Below are 14616 nucleotides of genomic sequence, written 5' to 3' on the forward strand. Positions count from 1 at the left end.
TTTCTTAGATTCCACGTATAAAGGAAATCATATGGTATTTGTCTTTCAACTGTGACTTATTTCACTTGCCATAATATCCTCTAGGTTCATCCATGTTGTTGCGGATGGCAAGACCTCATCCTTTTTTGTGGCTGAGTAATATTCTTATATATATAATATTCATGGAAAAAATATATACATATTGTATACATATATATCTCATCTTTTTTATCCATTCCTCTATCGATGGACACTTGGGTTGCTTCTATATCTTAAGAAAGATACTTTTTCAGGAATTGGTGTGTCATCCTTGCATAGGGACCATGCTAATCTTATCTGTATTGTTTCAAATTTAGTACATATGTTGCTGAGTGAGCCCTGACATACTGTGCTTTTCAAGAATTCCATTTTTTTAAGGGAAAGGGGATTAACACATTTGTTCAGAGCCAAAGTGCCCATTATTATTAATGTTTTGTTTAGGAGTCAATCATCTTTCTGAATAACTACAGAAATGCCATTACTTAATTTCATCAGAGCTTTAGTCTAAGTAAGAGTTACATTTGGGGGGGGTATATTTGATATTCAGACAAATGTATTTTATAAGTATTCCATTTTAGATTTATCCATAATTTACAGTTTGCAAATTATGGAGAGTTTAGAGGTAAATGTTTGCTTTATTTTGCCTCAGTCTTATGGAAATGTGATTGTATACTTTTTCCTTCAGAGGAATAGTTCACATTTTATTTCTAATATATATCAAATAAAAATGATTCTGTAGTAACTGATTATAGGAATAAATATATCTAGTTGAACTTTTCTTAACTCTAATGCCAGTATAATTTCTCTGTCTTACAACAGTTTTCACAGAGCTATCAAGTATTTTGTGGTAACATATTATAAGATTAAAACTTCTTGATATCAAACCCAGAATATAAAATACTTTTGAAACTGGAACCTATATGAATATATTTCCAAACCAAGAAGTCACATAAATTAACACAAGTGACCCTGAGTATATAATTTTATTCCTAAACTATTTAAGCAATTTTTCTACTATGAAACATGGATATTGATATTTAAGAAGCAATAATGCATGGGCATATTATACATTTAATGCATTATTACCAAAAGCAATCATTTAAATTTAGGTAATTGAACATATAACTTGCAATTATATACTTAAATTATCAGTATGATTCTAACATTTTCTTTTTTATGTTTATTTAATTTTTTTTTAATGTTTAGTTGTGAGAGAGAGAGAGAGAGAGAGAGAGAGAGCGCGCGCATGGGTTGGGGAGGGGCAGAGAGAGAGGGAGACACAGAATCTGAAGCAGGCTCCAGGCTATGAGCTGTCAAGCACAGGGCTGGATGCAGGGCTCGAACTCATGAACCACAAGATCATGACCTGAGGTGAAGTCAGATGCTTAACTGCCTAACTGACTAAGCCACCGAGGCACCCCAAAGTTTATTTATTTTAGAGAGAGTGAGATCATGAGCAGGGGAGGGGCAGAGAGAGAAGGGGAACAGAGGATCCAAAGCAGGCTCTGTGCCGACAGCAGAGAGCTCTTCTGTATGGGGTTTGAACTCAGGAATCCTGAGATCGTGACCTGTGCTGAAGTCGGATGCTTAACCAGCTGAGCCACATGGGCGCCCCTGATTCTAACATTTTCATGAGTCATTTGTCTGACTTCCTTATAATAGAAGCATAAGTTTCTAATTTTCGTAAGAAATGTTCAGATCCTATAAATGAGTTTAATGGGCCAATTAAGAAAAAAAAACTAATGAAACTATAGTCAACCAAGCTTTTAGTTATTTAATATCATAAATTGTTTACTACCTGATTTTAAGGGGTACAGAAATCTAAGAACATTTACCAGACCTACTAGAAAGTATATGTTGTTTGTAATCATTGAGGGAATCTTGAATTATGTTAAAACTTATTTAAAACCAGCTGAGGTAAAGTCTAAATCCTTGCTAATGGAGAAGTTATTAAGCTTTCTGTTCCAGCCAGTGGCAATCTGCCCATGTGTGCACAGCCAAAAAGTTATATCCTGCTCCACAACTTGCACATTTTGGAGAAGTAGCTTCCTGGTCCTGTTGAGGAAGAAGCAGCCTTGAGAGTATCAAGTGCCTAATTCCAAACTCAACCATCCCCCTACCTGTATTTCTCTAAACACATAGTCAACCAGCAAACTATTGTCTAAGGAAAACTAAGATTTGTCATGTGTTTGGTCACCCTATCCATCTAGGGAACTGACACATGTGCTTATGCAATTATATGCAGTATCATGACTACTAGAATGTCCCTATGCAAGTCTCTTGTGTTAATTTAATAATAAAACAATACTCAAGTTAATTGCTTTCTATTGAGCTGGACTTGAATTACACACAGGGATATAAAAGGTTGCCCAGCAGATGTGGTTCCAGGAGCCTGGGGAAAAGCAGTTCCCCAGAAAGAGAGCACTACAATTACAAAGATGCAGCTATCTTCCCGGCTATTTTAATGTTTGGGAAGTACATCTACAGATCCAGATTCAACAATTAGATAATTAGATATTTCTGAGAGTAATAAGCTGCTTTAAATTACTCTAAATACCAACAGCAGATATCAGACTGCTTTTGGAGAGTTGGTATAGGGAAGGAGACAGTACTGGGTGCCTCTCAGGAAACTGGGAACTTAACGGGAGGAAAGGAATGTAGAAAAGAGCTTTTGGAAGGCAATATAAATTTAGGACTGTGACTAAGAGTTTTACAGAATTATGCATATTTCCAGAGTTTTAAAACATATTGGCAGTTTGTCATATTTATTCTAGATCTCTTTTTAAATGGCAAAAATTAAAGTTGAGGTTTCTGTCTCTTTCTAGGGTACTTGCTGCTGCTTCTCTCTGCAGGCAATTCCTGTGATGTAATTGTGTATCTGGTCCATATTCTTATCCTCCGTTACATGCATACCCGTCTGAAACAAATGTAGAGTCATTGTCTTGTTTATCTTAAAACTTTGCATAACTGGCTTCATATACAAATATTTTTCTACAACTTGCTTTTTTCACTCAACACATTTTTGAGCTGTATCCATTTTAACTGCCACATAAAATCATTTGGTTGAATGCATCACAATGTGTTTGTTCACTCCCCTCCCATGGAGATTGTTTTCCCACTTAGATTATTTTCAAATCTTCACCATTACAAGTGAATATTTGTGATTATGGCTGCTTATACTTGTGTGGGAAAGCCTCTCTAAGGAGTTGCTAGGTAGTAGTGTACGCCCATTGGCCCCTTTTCTAGACACTGGGAAAGTTTCTCTTCCTGGCAATTGTAACTATTTTATGGAGGGATGCCAACTAAAATAGATACAAACATAACAATGTTATATATATTTTTCAGATCGATGCTTACAACTCTGCTTTTTTGAGTCACCTCATGGAATTGTATTTTAAATTATATAGTGTTTTTCCTTTTCACCTTTACAGTTTTTCAAATTTTCAATTTCTTCCTGAGGTCAAATTTAATAGTTTTCTCTTTTGCTAGGAAATAATCCTTTTTAAGAGGTTTATAAATTTAACTTAAAAAAATTTTTTTTCAACGTTTATTTATTTTTGGGACAGAGAGAGACAAAGCATGACCGGGGGAGGGGCAGAGAGAGAGGGAGACACAGAATCGGAAACAGGCTCCAGGCTCTGAGCCATCAGCCCAGAGCCTGACGTGGGGCTCGAACTCACGGACCGTGAGATCGTGACCTGGCTGAAGTCGGACGCTAAACCGACTGCGCCACCCAGGCGCTCCTAAATTTAACTTTTTAAAAAACATTTATTCATTTTTGAGAGACAGAGAGACAGAGTGTGGGTCAGGGAGGGGCAGAGAGAGAGGGAGACATAGAATCTGAAGCAGCCTCCAGGCTCCGAGCTGTCAGCACAGACCCACTGCTGGGCTCGAACTCACGGACCATGAGATCATGATCTGAGCTGAAGTTGGATACTTAACTGATGCCTTAGGGGCACCTGGGTGCCCCTAAGAGGTTTATAAATGTAAAGCCATAGAATTACATATGATATTTTCTGGTAATTATTTTCACTTTCTTTTGTCTATGGTTCCATTCTCATGCCTAAATTCATTTGTGTTCCCCTCTTTTGTTTTTCTTGATCAGATTAATTAATAATCTTCATACTTTCAAAGTATGAAAACCTTTGGATTTTTTTTTCATTAAAAATTAATCTTTGGAGCCATTGTATTAATTTCATCTTTCTAATTTTTTTGATTTGTTATGCTTTTTGTAATTTTTGATGGTAAGTACCAAATATTTTGTTTTCATCTGAATGTTTTTGTTGTGCCCCATTGGTTTTGGTATGTATTCAGTAAATAAATATTTATTGAACATTTACTGTGTTCTCTGATTTAGGAACACATAAACACAAAATCTTGCCACAAAGACACTGATATTCTAGTAAAATTTGCACACTACTTTATCTGCTGCAAAGTGTTTTCTTTTTGTTGCTTCCTATGTAGCTTATTGTTTCACATTTATATCTTCTTTGATACAAGTGCTCTTGAGGAGAGAGTGTTTCCTAATATCTGAGTACTTGAGATTTTTCTTTTTTAAGTTTTTAGTTGTTTATTTATTTTGAAAGAGAGTGAACGCATGCACTTGTGTGTGAGCAAGGGAGAAGCAGAGAGAGAGAGAGAGGGAGAGAGAGAATCCCAAGCAGGCTGCATGCTGTCAGCACAGAGCCCAACTTGGGGCTCAATCTCACAAACCTGAGCCTAAATCAAGAGTTGTACACTTAACTGACTGAACCACCCAGGCACCCCAAGGTTTTTATATTAAAAACTTTGTTTCCAACTTAATTGGATTTTATTCTGACAAGAGGGTTTTCTTTATAGCCAGACAAATCATCAATTTGGTAAATATATGCTGCATTTTTTGTGTTGACCAGATCTATCTCATTCTGAAAAAAAAAACTATTGTAGGCTTTTAATAGTATACATATCAAATTCTTGTTCCGTTTTGAATGCTTTTGCTTAATATATCTTCTGATGTAGTATCTATTTGTATACTATTTATTGCTTTTAACTTTATATTTCACCCTGTTGGTTCTATTCCCACTTACTTTCTCTTTGCCTTTGCCTGGTATTTTTTTCTTTTCCTTTCCTACCATGTTATTTTCGACCATTCTTTATAACTTAATGATAAGTGTATTTTTTTTGAAGCAACAAATAGTCTGTTTATTTTCCATTGAGAAATACTTGACATACATCACTGTATAAGTTTAAGATGTATCACATGATGGTTTAATTTACATATATTATGAAATGATTACCACAGCAAGTTTAGAGTTTAGTTAATATCCATTGTCTCATATAGATACAATAAGAAAAGAAAAAAAAATTCTCCTAGTGATGACAAGTCTTAGGATCTTTTCTCTTTATAGGTTTTTTGTTATTGTTTTAACCCAGTCTGATTAGTGATAGATTTCAATGTTTCACATTTAGTGTAATACCTGATTTGCTTGGCTTATTCCTTCTGCCTTTATGTTTGTAATTTATAATTTTTGTTAACCTTTTATTCTCTTTTTCCTTTTTTTTGCTGGATTGATAAAGTTGCAATATAATTTCCTTTATTTCCTTCCTCCAATGTTATTATATGGATCATCTCTTTGTCCACATTTCCCTGTCTCGTTCAATTTACATACTACTAAAAGTAATTTTTCTACAGTGTGGGTCTTTGACTTGAAAACAAGTTTGGTTTGTTAGTGTCAGGAGTTTATAAGACCCAGACTACTCTAGTACCATTATAGTATATAGTCCATGATAGTCTTCCTCACTCACTGTGAATTGAAAGTTTCTTTGTGACTCTTAGATTGGTCCACTGAACTTTCCAGAGGGTACTTATTCTTGATTGTAGGGCTCTACTGTGCTCAGGGCTAACTAAAGCCTAGGTGCCTCCTCTCCATTTCCTCTCATACAAATGCTGATATTACATGGATTTTAGAGGCTTTTACCACCTCCTTATTTGTGGGGGAGTCTTGTCAGCTAGTTTTGTTATCAATGTTGTCCATGGCTGTTTGGTTTTGCTCTTCTAGTTTCTCTGTTTTTATGAAATGTCTTAGGGGATTCATAAACCAAGCCCTTGCTGCCAAAATCTTTCACAGTGCCTCCTCTGACTTGCTTTTTCAATAGAAAAATCTGACTTCTGTGTGAAAAGACAATAAGGAGAACAATATTAGGAATATTAGGAATTAGAAGAGGAAGTATTGCAATAACACTGGCACGAGAGGACGATGGCATAGAATATAGTAGCTGTGGTGGCGATAGTGAGAAGTCGTCAGATTTTGGAATCTCTTTTGATGTTGTTCTTTTTATTATTTTAAAATAATTTTTTACATTTTCTCCTACAACCATTCTGTCTCATTGGAAATTTATTTTGTGTTTCTTTTGGCTGATGACCTCCTTTAGATGTGATTTTTCCTTGTTGGCTCACTACAGCTCAGGTCTGGCTGTAGGGGTATCTCAGACTGGGAGTTTCAGAGGTGGTGGGATGTGGAAGAGGGGCTTCTGTTGTAGAGGCAGGCAGGCTGTCAGTTGCCTGCTGAGGCGTCTGGCAAATCCTCTTTGATTGTTGAGTTTTTGTCCTCTCCAAATCTTAACTGGGAGAAAAATTTTGTTCTCCCATTCATTCTTTACTGGTCTTTGCAGCATCAGGCACACTCTCCACATTCATAAAAGGCTGATGGCAGTTGCTTTGGGAACTCAAAGTGGCAAGCTCATCCCAGTTCCTGTTGCTTTCTATCCTTTGTCCTTGGTCTGACGCTTGGATAGAGTTCCACACTAGTTCCTTATGCGAGAATGAGTTCAAAGTCTACAAACCTGTCGATTCCAGGAGGAATTTGGCCAGGATAGAGAAATAGCTTAAAGTTGAAGATGGATGGGAAAAGGGAAGGAACTCTCTTTAGGACTATGCTACAAGGATTTTCTCTGGAAAATGCTCTTACTATCCCAAATATCTTTAAAATTATCGGAACTTGGTTTATCTCATCTTAATATACATGTGGGTTCTGTACATTTAATAGATTGCCCTCATTGTAAATTGTCAAGTAGATGAATAAAACCATGAAGATTATAAAAGAATAAGTATAATTCAGGAAGAAAATAGAACACTATTTTTTTTTCTGAAATTTTCTTGAACTTTTTGCTTTAAAAGATTGTTTGGAACCATAAAGGAACATATGACAGTGTTCTTGTTCTCTAGGTGTTAACAGCTTGTTTAAAGACATGGCATATATCAAATTTAAGAAGAGAGGCAAGGGAAGAAGAGAAAGAAAAAAATACCTCATATAAAGCAGTACGGTTCCATATGTGCGTTCTAGACAAGTGCTGTAGAAATTCAGAGGAAGGGCAGACAACTGGCAACAGTAACCTTAAGTTTAAAACGGGATATTCTTGGGGCGCCTGGGTGGCTCGGTCGGTTAAGCGTCCGACTTCGGCTCAGGTCATGATCTCACGGTCCATGAGTTCGAGCCCCGCATCGGGCTCTGTGCTGACAGCTCAGAGCCTGGAGCCTGTTTCAGATTCTGTGTCTTCCTCTCCCTCTGCCCCTCCCTTGTTCATGCTCTGTCTCTCTCTGTCTCAAAAATAAATAAACATTAAAAAAATTTAAAAAAAACGAGATATTCTTCATATTTCATGATGGTATGACTAACCAATGGTTACGTGAAGTTTTATTGTACAGACATCTATTCACCAAAACTGTGTGCCAGGCTCTGAGGGTTCGACAAAGAAGGCAGCGTTGATCCTCCTTGCCAGGATTTCACGATCTAGGAGACTCTACTCAGGAGGGCATCCATTTTGAATTGGTTATTTTTTCAAGCTTTGTGATAGATTTAGTTCACGACCAACAACATACATGTGGATATGGTTTGACCAGGCTATTGAAAACAATGTCCCTCATGGATGGTGCTTCCAAGAAAATCAGCAGATGCAGACATCCAGATTTGACAGTGACTCTGTGGTTGAGATTTGCGAAGTTCCTATGAACATGATGGTATCAAAACCTAAATGTCTCCGTATTTGACAGTATAGGCTGTAGAAGTGAAACTTGCACTCATCATTTCTAATGCTGATATTGGAGAGTGTGTGAAAAATGTAAAGTAATACATGTTTACTTAAATTTATGATTCATGCTTCACTGCACTGAAACGTTTTGTTTAGATGCAGCCTCAATTATCTTTCAACTGAATCACTTTCTAAACTTATTTTAAGCAATTGATTTTTCAGTAATAATACATTAATCTTTGTGATGTCAAAATCATTAATAATAAAATCCTGTACAGAGTGCTCTGAGCAATACATAATTTCATTATGGAGCTAAATGACATGCACACATTTTGGTTGTTCTACGATAAGGAAAAATAAAGACAAATTTGTGTTTTTATTTTCTTTTTAAAGAGATAAACAAATTGTCTTTTTATTCTATTTAAGAATTCACTCTTTTCCTCCTTCAGATGTGAATAAATATGACAAGAAAGGTCACTGAACTAATATTAGACACTATGGTATTAAATCCTAGAGAAAAGTTATACAAAAAAGAAATTTATTTCATTTTTTAGTTTTAAGTACGAAAGCATAATTCCAATGCTTCTAAGTAGATTAGTGAATCCTCAAAAATGTTTTTCAGTAACCCATGGAGCTGTTTTGAGGCCATTGGCCATGATCTATAAAAATTAAAAGCTGAAAAATCCAGATATCATTTTCAGTGAAGTAAAAATCTATTCATTAATGTAGTGATTTGTCTTACTATGGCTCATATTAAGGTATGGAATAAAATCTACAAAAACCCAAGGCCTTACTCAATGTCTGAATGGTTAATGAGTTTCTGCAAAGTATTATAAATGCTTTCAAAATGACAAAGCCTTTAAAAATTCCTCTATAACTTAAAATTATTCAGTGAATCCTTGACAAAGGAGCCTTAGGCCACTTCAGATTCATAATGTCTTAACTATAATATTAAGTATGCGCAAATCCAGAACACTTGAAATTAAAAAAAAAATATGTCAAAAATTCAAAACTCTTTATTTCTACAACTGTTTTATGGTTGCCATGGCTTTAAAAGAAGTATTAAAGTATTCAAAGTATTCCCTTCTTAGTTGTCTGTGGCTTTTCTAAGCCAGCGTGGTTGCTGTAATGGAACCAGGGGCTCTCTGTGGCTATAGGAACTTTGTTACTTTTGCTAGAGCACAAAGCAAATGAAGGTCATGTCTGAATTTATTTACAAAATCCTACCTGTGACAGATTAACTATTGAATATTTATACACAGACGATGTTAGGAACTTGGAAAAGATTTCTCTGGGGCTTACCTTGGAATTCATATTTCTTTAATTTGCTCAATTTTAAAATTCTGATTATAATACATAGATATTTGCTTCAGGAAGACTGTTCTGACTGCTGTCTTTCTTGGGCCTCACTGCACCCTCCCCCCTGCACCTCTGGATGCACGTTCATTACCACTGACTCATCAGAAAGCTCCTTCAAGCAAGCAGTCATGTCACATCTGTCTTTGTCCTTTCACTGCCTGGGCAGTGCCTGTATCATAGTGAGGGAAACTTGTCTGTGGAATAAATTAATCCCAGGTGTAAATTTAGGAGAGACAACAGTAAGAGAGGCGAGTAAGATAACCTTTTGTGTAACTACACAGTGTTATCAGCTTACTTATATGTACCCATTGTCATCCATTTGTATTTGCTCTTACAACTATTTTTATTCCTTCTGTAGGCTACAGGTTTCTACCCAAGTTTCCCTAAAAGCACAGAATGAACAAAGATCCCCAGGGGCTAGAGAAGCTTAGTCTGAAGGGATTGTCATAGTTGTTATATTCTTACATTTCATTTTTTTTAAATGTGAAATTTCCTATTATCCATGTTTATTTTATTATAAACTAGACATAAACATGGAATATATATTACATATAAATATATAATATCTCTGTATTTATTTGATTATAAACATGATTTTTTTCTCTAAATCTTTAATTAAATTAGATAGTACAGGAATATTCATTTTATTTCCCCTATGGATTTTTATAACCTCTGACTGATAAATGTGGCACTAAGATATATCTCTTCAACAATATAGGCCATTTCTGGAAACAAAGGCCACTTTTCAACTTTGAGCATTTTGAGTGCTTCCCCACATGACACATCTAAGAGCTTGAATTTGTTCTGAAATATTCTATTAAAATGAAATTTAAATGATAATAAATTTATATTTCTTTCTTTTTAATATATGAAATTTATTGTCAAACTGGTTTCCATACAACACCCAGTGATTAATCAATCAGGATCAGAAATATTATCCTATTTGGAGAACACAAAGTATTAAAAATATTACACAACAGAGGGGAAAACAGAGTATTCTTTCTATGGCCATTTATTAAAATTATTTCCTCATTCTTTACTTCATTCACTTATCACATTATCAGGCATCTAAGGAACTTATGACTCTTTAGGAAAGATAGGCAAGAAAATGTATTACACAGTGTAAAACAGAATGTCTGTGCTGTCACAGAGTTGAGAATTTTAGTGTCGGAGTGCAGGGAGAGGTGAACATAGAGACGTAGAATGGGGAAGGCCTTATGGAGGAAGGTGTGTATATGTGCAGCTAATTGGAGTGGCAGGATTCGGAGTTTGATGTAAGAAAATCACCACTAATCTGCTAGTAAAAGTCCACCAAACTGGTTTTTTGAAGCCGATAAACAATGTGAGATTAGAAAAAAAGTGTCTACCATATGTGGGTCCTAATATTACAAAAAATGGAGTATTATGGAGCTTGAGCAGCTCTCAGCAGTAGTCCAAGATTTCACTCCATGGGCTCCTTTTAAAGCAGAAGTGTTATTATTCCACACCTCACGTGTATATTCAATCTTAAAGATGTAGACCTTGGCTGGAAGAACGCAGAAACTAAGAGATAGTTATTGGCGCAATCTGTAATGTTCCATCAAGATTTTGAAATAATTTAACAGCTTATATCTAATAGACACTGTTCCTTACTGATGTTATAGCTATGCCTGACCTTGCTGACATGACCATCCATGTATCCCTCATGACATTCAGGGGCAACAATACCAGTAGACCATTCTGTGTTCTTCAAGGTTGAGCCTTATGCAAACAGGCTGGGCCCTTTTTAAGGGAGGAAAAAAACCCTTATAATAACCAGAGATAAATATAAATAGGTTGACAGGTGAAATACGAAAGAATTAAGTTATAATAGTACATGTTACAAAATGTTAGAGTTTTTACGTAAAGGTCTATGTAAATGGGCATTGTTTTGTATTCCACTGACAAGTAATCATTTGTTGTCATTTATTTCATTGTTGTCCAGTTAGTAGGTGATGTATGAACTAGATCTTGCTCTTTCACTCCTCAGTTACAATTGTTTCTGCTAAAGACTAAGTTGCTGTCAGTCAGGGATGCTCTAGTCTAGACGGAATTTCTACCCTGGGCGGATTTAGATGCCACTACATGTCCTTGAGATTCTAAGAACACTTGATTCTGTTATAAAAGTTTCAACTCAGTGAGTTGTGCAGGGAAGGTTGGTAGATTGGGAGAATGCACTGTCTGAAGAAATAGTAGAACTCAGAGGCTGTCTATACAAAGTAAAGGAGGAAAAGAAGTAGAACATAATTTAGGAATTTGACCCTTGGTTAAGTAGTATATTCATAGAATTAAAGAAAATTCACATCTTAAATCTCATTTAACGATTAAAATAAGGCCCAGAGCCTCATTTGGCAAGACATTAAAAAATAGAATTTATTTTAATCTCCTGGTGATGTCCCATTATAACTCTTCCTTTAGATTCCAAACTTCTGAAATGATTTTTTTTCGTGTTTTTATATATATGCACACACACATAAACACACATACGTATTTTAATAATTCTGGGAAAAACTCATATTCTATCCTTGATTTATTATGATTCATTCAATTTCTGGAAAAAAAGTGTTGTAACTATTATACCATAATCACTGAGAAATTGTCTACTTCTATTAATTTTTCAGGGCTTGCTTTTGCAAGCTTGTCTAACCATGACTCCAAGAACAGTGACTCCAAGGACAGTTGCCAGCTGCTATTTGAATGAGTTTCACACTATCCTTAATCAAATGACTAAAATGCACAGTCTTAACCAATAAACACTGTGAATCTCAAGGGCTTCAGTCTTCTAAAACTCACAGTTTACATGGCAACCATTTGAAGGAGAGGCTGTGGAAGAGAAAGCTATATAAATACTTGTATGGTAATTTAACTACTATTAATTGAAAACTCTTCATTTTTTTTCCCCTTCTTTGTCTCTCATTCCTTTCCCTGTGTGTTCAGCATACACTTTCCACCCCACTGTCATGGCATAACTAGTGCTATGGTCGGTCTGAATGTTTATGTCCCCCCTGTTCTACCACCACCTCCACCACCAAATTCATATGTTGAAACCCTAACCTGTAAAGAAGATGGTATTAGTGGGTGGGGTCTTTGGGAGGTGCATAGGTCCTGAAGGTGGATACTTACAAATGGGATTAGTGCTCTTATAATAGATTTCCTCACAGAACTCCCTCGTCGCTCCCACTGCATGATTTTACAGAGAAAGGTTGGCACTTTACAACCCAAAAGAGGTACCTATGCTGGCACTTTGATTTTGGACTTCCAGAACCCAGAACTGTGAGAAATAAATTTCTGTTGTTTCTCAGCCGCCCAGTCCATGGTGTTTTGTTACAGCAGCCTGAATAAACAAAGACAACCAGTAATCATTAATTCTGGAAGCAACTGGGATGGGGGAAGTGATGAAAAATGTTACTCATTTGTAGTTTTCTTTCTATTGAAAAAACAAATGTAAGGCATTTATGAAACACTTTGTAGGAAAAATTAGATATGCCCATATAGTCACTTATTTCTGGAGCTCCAGAAGAAAAACTCTTCCTGGTAAAACCAACTTATCTTTTTGTTTTGTTTTGTTTTGTTTTTCCTGTTCATTCTCTTTGGCAATTCATTGCACCCATGGCCGGAGTGCTGGCAGCTTAATCCTAACCAAAACAAAATTCCCATGCTTCTCTTGTTTTTAACCCCCACTTTTCTGCTGCTCTCTCAAATATCCCCCAAAGTCTAAATTAAAATTGGTTAATGGGGTACTAGGCCTGAAAGCTTCCTCACAAATTATTTGGAAAACCAGTGTGCTGGCAAATGCATCTATCTATGTCTATTTCTGAAGTACTACATCCAGTTTTGGGGCCTCCAAATGAGAATGTTCTATTTCTGGTACTGGCTGAAAACATCTCTGATGAAAGCTCACTCCAAAGGAACATCGTATTCATTGAGTGCTAGATAACAATATCTAGCTAGATGATAGATGAAATTATTTCCCAACCCATTCATCCAAAGTCTCTTTTACAAATTAGTTTCCTAGGCTGTGGACACAAAAACTTTGTGATGTTTTATGATAATTAGGATAGTGCTTTTAAAGGGTTGTTCACGTAAAGATTTTTTTTTGAGAAAAATATCTAGTGTTGTGAAACTAAAGTTCTTTTATGTTGAAGTTGGAAAAGAGAAACATAGGTTAACCTGAAAGGGGGAACTAGATATGACTGGCGAAGTGACATTTCCACTATAGAACTTTAATATATTTTAGGCTTTTTCCCTGTAGATTTCCCCCCTAGAAACTTAGATTAAACTTTACAGCTCAACATGAAAGATAAATAAAATGCAAAAGAAAATATGCACTTCCCCTGACAAAATTTAAACATTTTTAATCCACAAAGCATGGTTTCTCACTGAAAGGAGCGGTTTTTTCCACTCCTTAAGAGAGCCCATTTATCCTTTGTATTAATTCAACAACGTGAGGAAAAAATTATGTTCCCCAAATCTTTGTTACTGAGATTGGTGGCTGTAGCAAGAGAATTTAAATCAGTCAGGGAAACTTTTTAGAAATTGTCTTTTATAAAACCTCTTGTCAGGAGACAAATACCAGGCAGTATACATCTGGCTGAGTGGGCTGAGATATTATATTATCAACCTAGAGACCTGAGGAAATCTTATTCTTTGATGTGTTATCTGAATATAACACACCATAATGTATCTATGGCTATTTAAAATAAAGGTGTCCAAAATCCCAGAAAAAAAGAGATATATTTAACATGTTGGAGATTGGGTTCTGAAAGTCTGGCTTTTGTGCCATAAGAGGATTGACTTGGAGAAAATTGAGACAGCTCACTCAGTTGAAGACAGGGTGAAAAATTCCAACAGCTAGGAAAGTAACTGATCTCCCTCTCTTTCCTTTCTTTCTTCTCTGTGTTTCCCATTATTCCTGACAGCCCTGCCTTATTCCAGAACAGATTGAAATATTTGACAATGATCATAAAGCATGTGTTCTCTAAGAAAAATAGAGTCCGCCTGCTTTCAACAAACCCTTTTTGAGACTTGTATCAGTTAGGGTCCCAGTGGGAAAGAAATAGCACACTCCAAAGGGCAATTGAAAAAATTTGAGGGAAGGGACTGGTTACAAAGTATAGGTAGAACTGCAGCAATCAATCAAGAATAGTGAAATACCCAAGGACTGGGGTAGCAATAGTAGGAAACCATTATCCTCCTTTGAGGGTAGGACAAGAA

At 35.9% G+C, this 14616-nt stretch overlaps 1 non-coding gene across 1 annotated transcript; it reads right to left on the reverse strand.

Annotated features, from left to right (window-relative positions):
* Positions 1-252: 252 nt before the first annotated feature.
* Positions 253-358, reverse strand: LOC125175822 (U6 spliceosomal RNA). The gene has a single exon (XR_007155997.1). It is a non-coding gene; the product is annotated as a U6 spliceosomal RNA (small nuclear RNA).
* Between the last annotated feature and the right edge of the window lie 14258 nt (positions 359-14616).

The sequence above is a fragment of the Prionailurus viverrinus genome, chromosome C2 (genome assembly GCF_022837055.1).
Source record: "Prionailurus viverrinus isolate Anna chromosome C2, UM_Priviv_1.0, whole genome shotgun sequence".
Classification (NCBI taxonomy): domain Eukaryota; kingdom Metazoa; phylum Chordata; class Mammalia; order Carnivora; family Felidae; genus Prionailurus; species Prionailurus viverrinus.